We start from the raw sequence: 12,336 nt of genomic DNA, 5'->3' as shown, positions 1-12,336 counted from the left end.
CTAGAATCCTATGCTTTTCTCTGGGTCAACTCCAAATGCCATGGAAGGCAAGTGTTTCTGTGACAGGACTGCTGATGAACGTTCTTGCCGCCCAGCTCTATTGACCCACTTATAATCCCAGTAACAGCCCTGTCTCCAGACTTCCCACACATTCTTTCTTCTGATAGGACATCCTTCCTTTTGTACTACTTCCATACCCTAAGGACTCTTTTCTAGAAGATTCCTTTGGGTCATAGGGACAGCTTTCCCTGGTCCAAGGCTTCACAGGACCTGTCCCTTCAGGTGTATTCCCATAACTTGATGGGCTGATTCCCCTTACAGCCATTAGCTTGCTGAGTTAAAGTTGTGTTTGCTTGTCTCCTATCCCTTAGCTAGAGTTGTGTAACAGGATATTAATTTCAGAAGTTCAGTGGTAGCACCAGGAAATGTTGAGTATCGGGTATCAAGGTGAGCTGTGTATCAGACTATTGGAAATTTAAAGTGGGGTTGACTGCAAGCTCATTAGACAATCTGTGGACTACCGTCTTCTGTTAAGAATATTTCAACCTCAGGTATGAGAAAGTTTGAAAGGGTGTTTGTTTGGGGAGAGGTGGAAGAATCACACTTCCTCCCTTCTCCCTCTTCACCACTCCCTTTCTAATTACAGGAAGTTGTTGACCTTTAGTCACATTGCATAACGCAAGTTTGAATACAATCAGCTGCCCTGGTGAACTCTGCCTGCACATCTCTCGGCTTCGTGGTCATTACTTTCTCTTGTCCTCTCTCTGTTCATATGATTATCTGAAGTCTGCCTCAGCATATCATTTCCCTCTTTTCATTTCCTTCTGGAAATGAATCCTTCAATTTCCTTTCCTTTTTCTTTTTTTCACTTTTCAATTTCCCCTCTTTGTTCAGTCTTTCCTCCTGTATAAATGCCTTCAAATTCCCCTTATTACCTCTAAACAGGAGAACTAATATCCCTGAATAACAGGGAACAACTAAAATCTTAGTGGGAACTATGTGAAAACCTGATTTTTGGGGGCTATGCATAGCACACAGAGCAGGATTGTGATTGGACAGGAAAGTAACAATGGCAGCCCTATGGTTTGCTGAGGTTGAAGAATTTTCAAAGTGATGGAGGGAGCCATCCTTGGTAGAGGGCTGCAGTCTCCTTGAGTTTAGTTGATGGAAGCTTAAAATTTAAGGAAATGACAGAGTTAGAGTCCATGGGGTACTGATAAGGAAAAGTTGTATGTATACCAGCCAAAACTGAGGAGTCACAAAAAGGTCCCTGAAATCTCCAGGGGAGTACAGATGCTAATCTGGACATTATGTACATATTATCAGCACATGAAGGTGAGATATTGCCCCGACGCCAAGGCTGGAATACCTCAAAGTAGCAGACGTTTACACAGGGCCAAGAATAGTTCATGTTTCTATTGTACACAGAAGGGAAATTCCCAATAAATGGAGTACTTGATAGACTGAGAGATTTGCCTCAGTACTATCGCCATGTTCTAGTTGGATAAATGTCTGCTCTAGTCCAACATTACAAATCTTTTATTAATCTCTCTCTCTTTTTTTGAGGTACAATCTTTTAGCTTATGGTTATACAATGGTTAACCTTAAATTCATGATATGATTCTCTGGTTTCTGTTTCTCAAATGCTGGGGTTGGAAATATGAGCCAACACATCTGGCACAAATCTTTAAAAAAATCATCAAAAGTGACAGGTAGTGGTGGTGAATAATTTTAATCCCAGCACTGGCTAGTTAGATCTCTGAGTTCAAGGCTAGCCTGGTCTACAAAGTGAGTTCCAAGATAACCAGGGATATATAGAGAAACTGTCTCAAAACAACAAAACAAAACAAAACAAAAGCAAACAATCCCCTCCCAAGCAAACAACAATCAACCAACCTAAAAGCCACAAATAAACACACAAAACCAAAAGAAAGAAAGAAAGAAACAAAATTCAACTTACTGACCGACCAACCAACCAACGAACCAACCAACCAAAAAAGCTTCAAAAGGCCTAACTTACTGAAACGTAGAACATAGCAATATTTGGGAATTTTGAGGGAAAGCAAAACCACATAGCAAACAGCAAGATAAAGTTCACAGTGTCAGGTATTCAGTGAAAAGTTGCCAGTCATATGGAGAAGGTGGGGATAATAAAATATACTATTATGTATAAAATCATCCGTTATATGGAGGCCAGAAATCAGCCCGGATGATTATTTTCAGTGGAAGAAAACATGAAGATAGTTATTATAAATGGTTGTCATATGTTTAAAAAGAAAAGTGGAACACATTAAATAAAAACAATGTAATCAAATTGAAGTGGATGTGAAGACTATAACTTGACGGACTAAAACTACTTTGTAGAAGATTAACAGTAGGCTAGGTCCTACAGAGGATAAGACTATTCAACTTGAAGATGTGTAAGTAGAACCTAAGGTTGTATACATAGTGGGAAATGACTGAAAAAAATGTGTCCATGAAGTGTGTAGTTGAAATGTTTTAATATCTTTGTCTCAGAAGAGGATGGATATTTAAAGAAACAATAATGAATGGTATCCAATTAAAAAAATCATACCAACAGAGCTAACAAACTCAACAGATTGGAAACCTGAAGAAATCTAAACCAAGTCAAATGTTAATCAACTTGCTTAATAGCCATGATGAAAACCTTTGAAGTAACCAGAAAGAAACCTCACAGCATCCAGAGCAAAAGAGATAAGAAGAGCAAGACTGGACATGGGAAGCAATTTAAGGAAAATGATAGCAGAATGATGTCATCACTAAACTACCAAAAGGAAGAAATAAATATGGTCCCTCTATAAACAAAAAAAAATGTTTTCAAAACTGAAGGTGAAGCATAATTTTTTTCTTTTCTTTTTCTTTTTCTTTTTTTTTCCCGAGCTGGGGACCGAACCCAGGGCCTTGCGCTTCCTAGGTAAGCGCTCTACCACTGAGCTAAATCCAATTTTTTTCTTTTCATATAAGAAAACATTTCAACATGATTGAGAGCAGAAAATGCATTACAGGAAAGGACACATGGAGTCTTTTAGGTTAGACAATATAGAAGACACCAAAATTTAATTCTACACAGAAGAAATACATAGAAAGAATGCACATTCATGTGTGCATGTGTGTGCGCATGTGTTTGTGTATATGTGTGTGTGTGTGTGTGTGTGTGTGTGCGTGTGTGTGTTTGTGTGTGTAAGAGTGCCAGTGGAGGCCAGAATCTGAAATAAGGTGGCTTCTTCCATTACTTTTTTAATTTTGAAATCAATTTATAATATTTCATGTATTCCTTGATAATTTCATTCGTGTCTATACTTTTATCATATTCACCTCCAACACCTGCTTCTTTTTCCTTCTCATACCCCCAATCTTCCCAACAATTCTTTTCTCCCATTTTCATATTTTTTTAAATTCACTATTTGTGACCACTGAGATGAATTTAAAACTGGTTGCTTGCAAGATTGTGTGTAGGAGATTATATACAGGAGCACAGGCACCTTACCAGGCTACACCACTGAAGGCAGCAACCATTAACCAACCATTAATAGCTTTTCAGGAAGACATGGGGCTTCACGAACTTCTCTCTCATTTGGATGGACTATTGATAGGTCCAGTCTTGAGCCAGTTAACCACAGCTGCAGTCATTAATGAAGACAGACGTATCCAGAAGACATTGTTGCACAGTGCTTGTCCTCGTTCTTCTGGGGCTAGCTGATTTGTCTAGCCTGTCCTGCTAGTGAGCTCCAGGAATCTGTGTGTCCACCTCTCCAACACTGCTCACGGATATGCGCTACTGTGTCCAGATGAGCTCACAATGAAGACCAGTCTCACTTCAAACTCACGAGAACTACCTCCTCTTCCTTTTGGTGCTGGGATTAAAGGTATATCCCACCAGACAAAGCTTGAGCCCTATTTTTTACGTGAATGGTGCCGATCCAAGCTCTAGACTTTATGCCAATGTGGAAAACATTTTTCGATCAGAGTTTATATTTTAGCCATTTCCTTAAGATACGTTAAATTTAAATTTTTTATTTTACATTATAACTGGTAAAATAAAAATGTGACAGTTTAATATTTTAAGGTTTATAATAGATCTGAGACATATACTGCACCTGTATAACATCACAGAGTTCTTGAGGCAGAAATACCAACTGTAGCCTAAAGTCCTTCTGCTTCACTTACACTGCCTAACTAGTGCATAAAGCTAGATTATGAAAATGTAGAGATGTCTTCTGTGAACTTGGAAAGCACAACAAAAAAGAAAGAAGCTGCAGCCAGTAAGTAAGCAAAGGAGCCATGCAGAGTTCACAAAGCATCTATGATTAGCCCAAAAGAAGCCAGGCAAAGTCAAAGAGGAGACCAAAATCAGACAAACTTATTGTCTACGAAAATTTTACTTTAAATAAAACATAAAATTATATAAAAAGCTCGGTGGTGGTGGTGGTGTGCCTTTAATTTCAGCTCTCAGAGGTTGAGGCTGGGAGGTACCTGAGTTTGAGAGTATAAAATGGTAAACCATAAGAATAATAATTAATAAAAACTCTTGGGATGCCTTTATTAGGCTAAATATTTTTCAATATCACGAAAGTTATCAAGAGTAAAGTAGATCAGTGAATAATGATAAAAAGGCCAATTTACTAAGAGGGCTTAAGATTTCCAAATTCTTATATGCTTTATAGTATTTATAAAATGTATCATGTGGAAAAATATTTACAAATGTAGAAAGACATAAAAGATCCACAACTGGAATGAAACCTTTCATTGCCACCTCTCTCAATAACTGGTTAATTAGAAAGGTCAGCACTGGTACGGAAGACTTATCCCTCCCATCCAACAACATGTCCAGTCCTCTAGAAGGATATTTTTGTATGTAAATAATTGATACATAAATGCCACTGGAGAAAACTGGGATAGAAATAAGTAAAACCTAGAAACTGAGGAGGCTAGGAAAGGGTGTGTTACCTTAGGCAAAGTCAGGGTGACACTGACACTGCTGAAAAGCTGGAGTGGAATTCTAAAGATCTTCTAAAGCTCTTCTGTTTCTCAATCTTACTGACTACTAAAACAATGAAATGGGAATTTCCCCAGGAATCGCATGCTGGGAGAAGGAAAAGGCATCAGCCAGAGGTGCAGCTTGTTGATCAGGAAAGAAGGTCACAGAGTTCCAAGTACTAGGATGAGCCTGACGGCCAGACAAGGATGGATCAGTGGTTGTCCAAAGTAGGCCTTGATGAGACCGCTTAGATTTGCAAACCCTTGGCTCTTCATTTCAAACTTTAATGTCACTTCAGAACCTCAACAAATGACTTGTGGGCATTCCCCAGTTCTTCCCTCCTCTTTCTATTGTGCCCAAACTGGATACATCTTTCTTTTCTCTGTTTTACTAGCGATTTGATTCTTTTTCTTGGCTCACTGAGGAAGGGTGGCTAAACTCAACTGAGGGCACAGGCTGAGACGTCAAAGTTAGCACTTCCTCACCCGGCTGTCATTGGAGAAGGCGAACTGCCTTTCCCATGCATTTGCACATAAAACCAACCTATCCCTCTCTTCCGGGCACTCACCTAGGGTACTGCTGCAGAAGGCACACAGGAGGGTGTACAAAGGGATTCACCTGGGCATGCAATGGCACCAGTTCCCTCATTCCCTAGTTATACCTCAACCTCCAGCCTCCAGCTCAGATTTCAGGCTTCAGTCTTACGGGATGACCTTGCACCTGAAGCTCAACATGTCCTACATTAAACGTTTCCTTTGGGTTCTTCTGCTGCTCTATTACTGTATTCCCAGTCATTCAGTTCTGAATTTCATTGAAAAACACTTTGCTCTGTTGAACTTCCCATTTCTAATCATTTGTTTGTTTTTTATTGATTATTGTATTTATCTTTCCTGTTTCCCTTCCGCAAAACCCCTCTCTCATCCCCCTCTCCATGTTTCTGTGAGGGTGCTCTTCCACCCACCCACCCACCCACTCCTGCCTTACCGCCCTAGCATTCCCCAACACTGGGGCATTAAGTTTTCACAGGAGGGCTTCCCCTCCCACCAATGGCCATCCTCTGCTACATATGCAGTTGGAGCCATGGGTCTCTCCATGTGTACTCTTTGGTTGGTGGTTGAAGGGGTTGCAAACCCCTTCAGCTCCTTCAGTCCTTTCTCTAACTCCTCCATAGAGGTCCCGTACTCAGTCTGATAGTTGGCTGCAAGCAAGCATCTGTATCTGTATTGGTCAGGCTCTGGCACAGCCTCTCAGGAGACAGCTATATCAGGCTCCTGTCAGCAAGTACTTCTTCTTTTTTTTTTTTTTTTTGGTTCTTTTTTTCGGAGCTGGGGACCGAACCTAGGGCCTTGCGCTTCCTAGGTAAGCACTCTACCACTGAGCTAAATCCCCAGCCCCTAGCAAGTACTTCTTGGCATCAGCAATAGTGTCTGGGTTTAGGGTCTGCATATGAGATAGATCCCCAGTTAGGGCTGCCTCTGGATGACCTTTCCTTCAGTCTCTGCTCTACTCTTTGCCCCATATATGCTTTAGACAGGAGCAATTCTGAGATAAAATTTTGGAGATGGGTGGGTGGCTCCATTCTTAGCCAGGGGCCTTGCTTAACCTTTGGATATGGTCTTACAGATTCTCTCTCCCTTTTGTTGGTATTTCAGCTAATGTCATCCTAGTTGTGTCCTGAGAACCTCTTGCTTTCCTGGCATCTAGAACTTTTTGGTGGCTACCTCCAGTTCCCCATGTCCCATTGCTACACACCTCTGTTCAATTTCCTGACCCTCAGTACATCTCCACTATCTCCTCCCATACCTGATCCTGACCTCCTTTTCCTCTCTCCCTCCTTTTTTCCTCCCAAGTCCCTCCCACTCTCTACCTCCCATGAGTATTTTGTTCCCCTTTTAAATAGGACTGAAGCTTGGCCTTCCTTCTTCTTGAGCTTCATATGGTCTGAGTTGTCTCATGGGTATTCCAAACTATTTGCCTAATATCCACTTAGCTGTGAGTGCATACCATGTGTTTTCTTTGGTGACTGAGCTACCTCCCCAAGGATGATATTTTCTAGTTCCATTCATTTGCCTACGAATTTCATTGTTTTTGATAGCTGAGTAGTACTCCATTGTGTAAACATAGCCTATTTTTTTGTATCCATTCCTCTGCTGAGGAACATCTGGGTTATTTCTATTTTCTGACTATTATAAATATGGCTGCTATGAACGTAGTAAAGCATGTGTTCTTGTTATATGTTGGAGCATCTTTTGGGTATATGCCCAGGAATGGTATAGTTGGGTCCTCAGATAGTACTATGTCCCATTTTCTGAGGAACTGCCAGACTGATTTCCAGAGTGGTTGTCCCAGTTTGCAATTCCATCAGTACTGGAGGAGTGTTCGTCTTTTTCCACATTCTTGCTAGCATCTGCTGTCACCTGAGTTTTTGATCTTAGCCATTCTGATTGGTATGAAGTGGAATCTCAGGGTTGTTTTGATTTGCATTTCCCTCATGACTAAGAATGTTGAACATTTTCTTAGGTGCTTCTTGGCCATTCGAGATTCTTCAGTTGAGAATTCTTTGTTTAGCTCTGTACTCCACTTTCTAATAGGGTTATTTGGTTCTCTGGGGTCTTCTTGAGTTCTTTTTATGTACTTTGCAAATTAGCCCTCTATCAGATGTAGGATTGGTAAAAATCTTTTCCCATTCTGTTGGTTGCTGTTTTGTCCTATTAACAGTGTCCTTTGCCTTACAGAATCTTTTCAATTTTATGAGGATCCATTTGTCAATTGCTGATCTTAGAGCATAAGCCATTGGTGATCTGTTCAGGAAAATTTCCCCTGTGCCCATGCGTTCAAGGCTCTTACCCTCTTTCTCTTCTATTAGAGTCAGTATAGGAGGCATTGTGCAGTCTCTCCTTACACATCTTAAAGTCTGTATTAGACTCCGTTTGTTCTCTTTCTTAAGTAATCCCTCCTTTGGCCTTTGCATATACAAATCTGAGCTGTTCTTTAACTTCCTGCTTGACAACCACAATGCCTGAAGCCACATTTGAACTTTTCCATCTTACCAACAGTTTCCACATTCTCTCTAGCAGCCACCCATTAGTTCATATACATATGAATATATAATACACATATTTATAGCAATTCACATCATTTCTAATGTACATCACTATTATTTTTGCCCTTTGTGTAATAGTGCTTTGCATGTTATTTGTTCCTTTTGTGTATTTATCCATTGATTGATTAATTGGTAGTGTTTGTGTATTGAGCTTAAGGTCACATGTATGCTAGGAAATATTCTACAATTGAGCACGACCTCCTTTTTTCCTCCTCCTCCTCTTCCTCCTCCTCCTCCTCCTCCTCCTCCTCCTCCTCCTCCTTTTACTTTTTTCCTGAGACAGAATCTCATTAACTTTCAAGTGTGGCCTGTAACTCACCTTGTTGCCTACATTTGAATTTGAAATCCTCTTGCCATGTTCTCTCTAGTTGCTGAGATTACAGGCCTGTACCATCAGGTTTGGTTTAAGTCATCCTTTTATTCCACAGATTCATTTTGTATTGTGAGCATTCTGTCCCAGGCACTGGAGATATACTGGCATATATGACTGACAGAAACTTACTCTTCATCAGCCTTCTAGTTTCAGGGGTGAGGCAGACATCAGTGATACAAAAACCAGTTTTAAATTGTAATAAATATTATGAAGGGCATTGATTAGGATTCTAAATTGCAAGCAATAGAACTGGAATGTAGTTGGTTTAAATAGAAGTACATTTTATTGAGAAGACTTGTAGAAATTCATAGACTTGGCAGGCAGGGTATAAACCCAAATTAAGAAAATGATAGAAAAATAGAGCAGGTATAGAACCACAAATCACATACAAAACTCAACTAGGGGTTGTCTAGTGCTGGTGACATGTCCTTTTAACTTTGTATTTTTTATTATTCAAAGTTTCTGTAGCCCAAGCTGGCCTAGAACTTAATGTATAGACCAAGCTGGCCTCAAATTCAAGTGTATCTTCTGGCCTCAGCCTTCTCAAAGCTGCAATTGTTACTGTGAACCACCCCGCCTAGCCAGGGCTCTACTTTCTACTCCACTAATCACCAAAACAGTTCACTCTTGTCATAACTAGATTCTTGATTCCACCACACAGTCCCTTTGTCACCAATGTCTCCTTAAAATTGGAGCTGCTGCCACCACCTGCTTCTTTGAGCGATGTGTTCTTATTTACAGCCAGAAGCCGGTTTCTCCGTCCTGCTAAAACTGTGGTCCAGCTGAAAGGAAGATGAAGAGCATGGATCTCTGCTTTTAGACTTACACAATGAGAAGTGGCTTCATGGCTCAGTGTAACTTCAAGTTGGGAAAACTGGTCAGATAAATATTTGGTTTGCGTACTGAGCTGCTATGATGACAACAGCTGATGTTCCTTATATGGAGAAATGCAAATATTTAGCTGAGTATCTTTATCCAGTGTGAGAAACTGGGGGATCTTTAATCAGTAAATGTCTTAGAGTCAAAGGTGAATATGAGCTGATTTGAAGGATAGAGCTATAGGGTCTGCTAGATGTGTGCAGAAGGCCCAACATGCAGAGTAAACATCTGGTGTGTGCTAAGCATCATTAACAATAACACATGTATCAAAGAAATTATCACTGAAAAAACTCGATGGTTTGTATCGTGGCACTTGCCAAATTTAATCCAACACACGATGATTTTTAGAGTATGTAAAACAAAGAAATGGATTAATGTTTATACAAAACATTTATACAAGAGAGAATGGGTGCTGCCAGGAATTTTACTTAAGAAAAGCCGTTTGAAATAGCTAAGTTCATACCAAGTACTCTGTCCCACCAAAAGAGAGAAAGAAATGCTTTTCTAGGGTTTTGTACTTTCCATGTTCTTTAAGACTTAGGCAGAAACAGATTCTACCTTGCTAGAAAATTATTCCATGATATATAAGGCATATTAAGCTAATTTTCTTCTAATTATATTACATTTATAAGTATAGCCTCTAGGCAGGTCTTAGCAGAGACCAAAAGCTTTTGAGGATGTAAGATTGTGATTCTATTAGAACAGTTTTAGGTTCACAGAAGAACTGTGTGGAAGGTATGAATATTTCTCACTTACCCCCCCACTTCCACACCTTGTTCTCACCCACAGCCCATGGTTATCATAAAAACTCACTGTCACAGTTGTGCGTCCTATGAATTTGAAGAAATTGTGTGATGATTAATGCTATCCACTGTGGTATCATATAGAGAAGTTTTAATGCCTTGAAAAATGGTCTGTGTGCCACCTGGACATCCATCCATTCTCTAAGTGCTTAGCAACCATTCATTTTGTTGTACTGTAAAATTTTGCCTTTTCCAGAGTAAATCCATAGTACACCAGCTTTTCAAACTGACCTCCTTCTATAAACAACATTCATTTAAGTTTTCTTTATATCCTTTCATAGTTCAGTAATTTATTTCTAGGACTGAATAATATTTTATTGTCTAGCTTACAAATTATAAAAAGAATATCCTTAAAATGTTGTTTGTAGAGTAAGAAGACCTCACGTGTGTACGTCAGGATCAGATTTTATGTTCACAAAAAAACCTGTTATTTTGGCAGTAGGTTGAGAGGGTACAACAAAAGGTAACAGAAGTCTCATCTGGTAGAAAGAGAAGGTTCTATAATGGCAAAGGTTTAACCTGGGTGAATGAATTCTTCTGCTCCATCATTTGCTTGGAGAACTCTGGCTATGTATAATGCAGAAGTATGTGTAAGCTTGGCAGAATGATCTTACATAAACTGGCAAATAGTTGAATGATGCTAACTATTAACTTTAAACGATGCTAATAAGCAAATACATTTCTCCTCTTCCAACTTCCCTGCAGCCTTCATGTTCATTGTCTCTAACTATCTTTGGGATGTTACAAAGTGGTTTACAGTGTGTATAATTGTTAGAAAGCAGGTTTCTTTTTAATTAAACATATTCCATTATAGTAATTAGTCTGCTATGTTCTCATTAAATGGAATTATCTATCACTTTTCCTAAACATTGCTTTGTTCACAGCCTTAAACTGTCTCAGGGCTCCTCCCACACTAAGTGTTCATTAACCTGCTCTCTTTAAGTGTATCCTCACTTGAGCCTTAAGGATCTGTCTTCCCCTTTTTGTTCTTCACAATGGATCCAATGTTATCCAGATAAAACTTATCTCCCTTATCTTTATGTGAGAGCTGAGTTCTGATTTTTATAGGATCTGGTTTTTCAACTGTTATCATTAGTAGATATCAAAATAGCCGTTGTAATGATTGAGATGCAAGTGTATTTTTAGTCTCAATTTCACACAATTATTATTTTTATATGTAAAATAATAAACAATAAAAACTGTTAAAAAAAAGTGAGTTTCAGTGAAATTGTGGTACCAAATTTTTCATGTTGAGTGAGTGCTTATATCAATATAAAAATCAGAAATACAATTTATATTTGATTTATTTCACTTATGAGATCTAACACATATATGTACAGAGGTGTGTAGTTGCTTGGCAGTAGATTGTAACATTTAAGCCAAGTATTAAATTGTAATTTCCAAGTTCCATCGTGTGTGTGACTTCAGGCAAATACTTTTTCTGTACAATGCATAGAGTTTCTTTTCCATAGAATAGAAGCAATGCTTGTAAAATCCTTAATTAACGAATAATCCTTCCTATAAAATCCACAATTAAATGAGTATTAGCATTTAATCAAAAAAGCAGGAACTGTTTGACTGTGACAGAGTATAGAATACAAGCTGGAGGAGAGATAAGGGAGGGTAGCAGTTATGAACATAATCACCATTAAGTAGATGAGATGTGGAGAGTGAAGTAAAAGTTAAGAGAAAAGAACCAACCTACAACTGACAACTAATTCGACTTTAAGAATGTGTTCAGGCATTCAAATGTATACAACTATTATGGGAGTAGGCAGAAGCAGAGTTATCAAAAACATTATAAAAGTTTGTCATGCAACCCTGCCAGGGGAAGCAAGTAGGCAAGGTCCAGCTACTGTAGAAAAGTATGGCAGGTGATGGATAGATGTGGCCCTGGCTCTGCTAATTCTCAATGAGCTATGCGTGAGGTAGTTGCATTACTGGAGAAACTATGGGAGAATCTGATCAGAGTCAATCTGGATTCCAGCCAAAACACATTTTGGTGCAAGTATACGTCAAATATTACATTTATACTTTAAAGGTAATTTCTGTGTAACTGAAGTTCAAGTTTAGCTCAACATTGTTATATTTGTGTTCATTGAATCTGACAGCCCTATTCTGTGTTCAGTTTTGGTCAGCACGGCCAGTAGCTGAAACCAAGATCTAGGGACAGAGCAAG

This window comes from Rattus norvegicus, chromosome 7 (genome assembly GCF_036323735.1).
Source record: "Rattus norvegicus strain BN/NHsdMcwi chromosome 7, GRCr8, whole genome shotgun sequence".
Lineage (NCBI taxonomy): Eukaryota > Metazoa > Chordata > Mammalia > Rodentia > Muridae > Rattus > Rattus norvegicus.
This window is presented reverse-complemented; position numbering follows the sequence as displayed.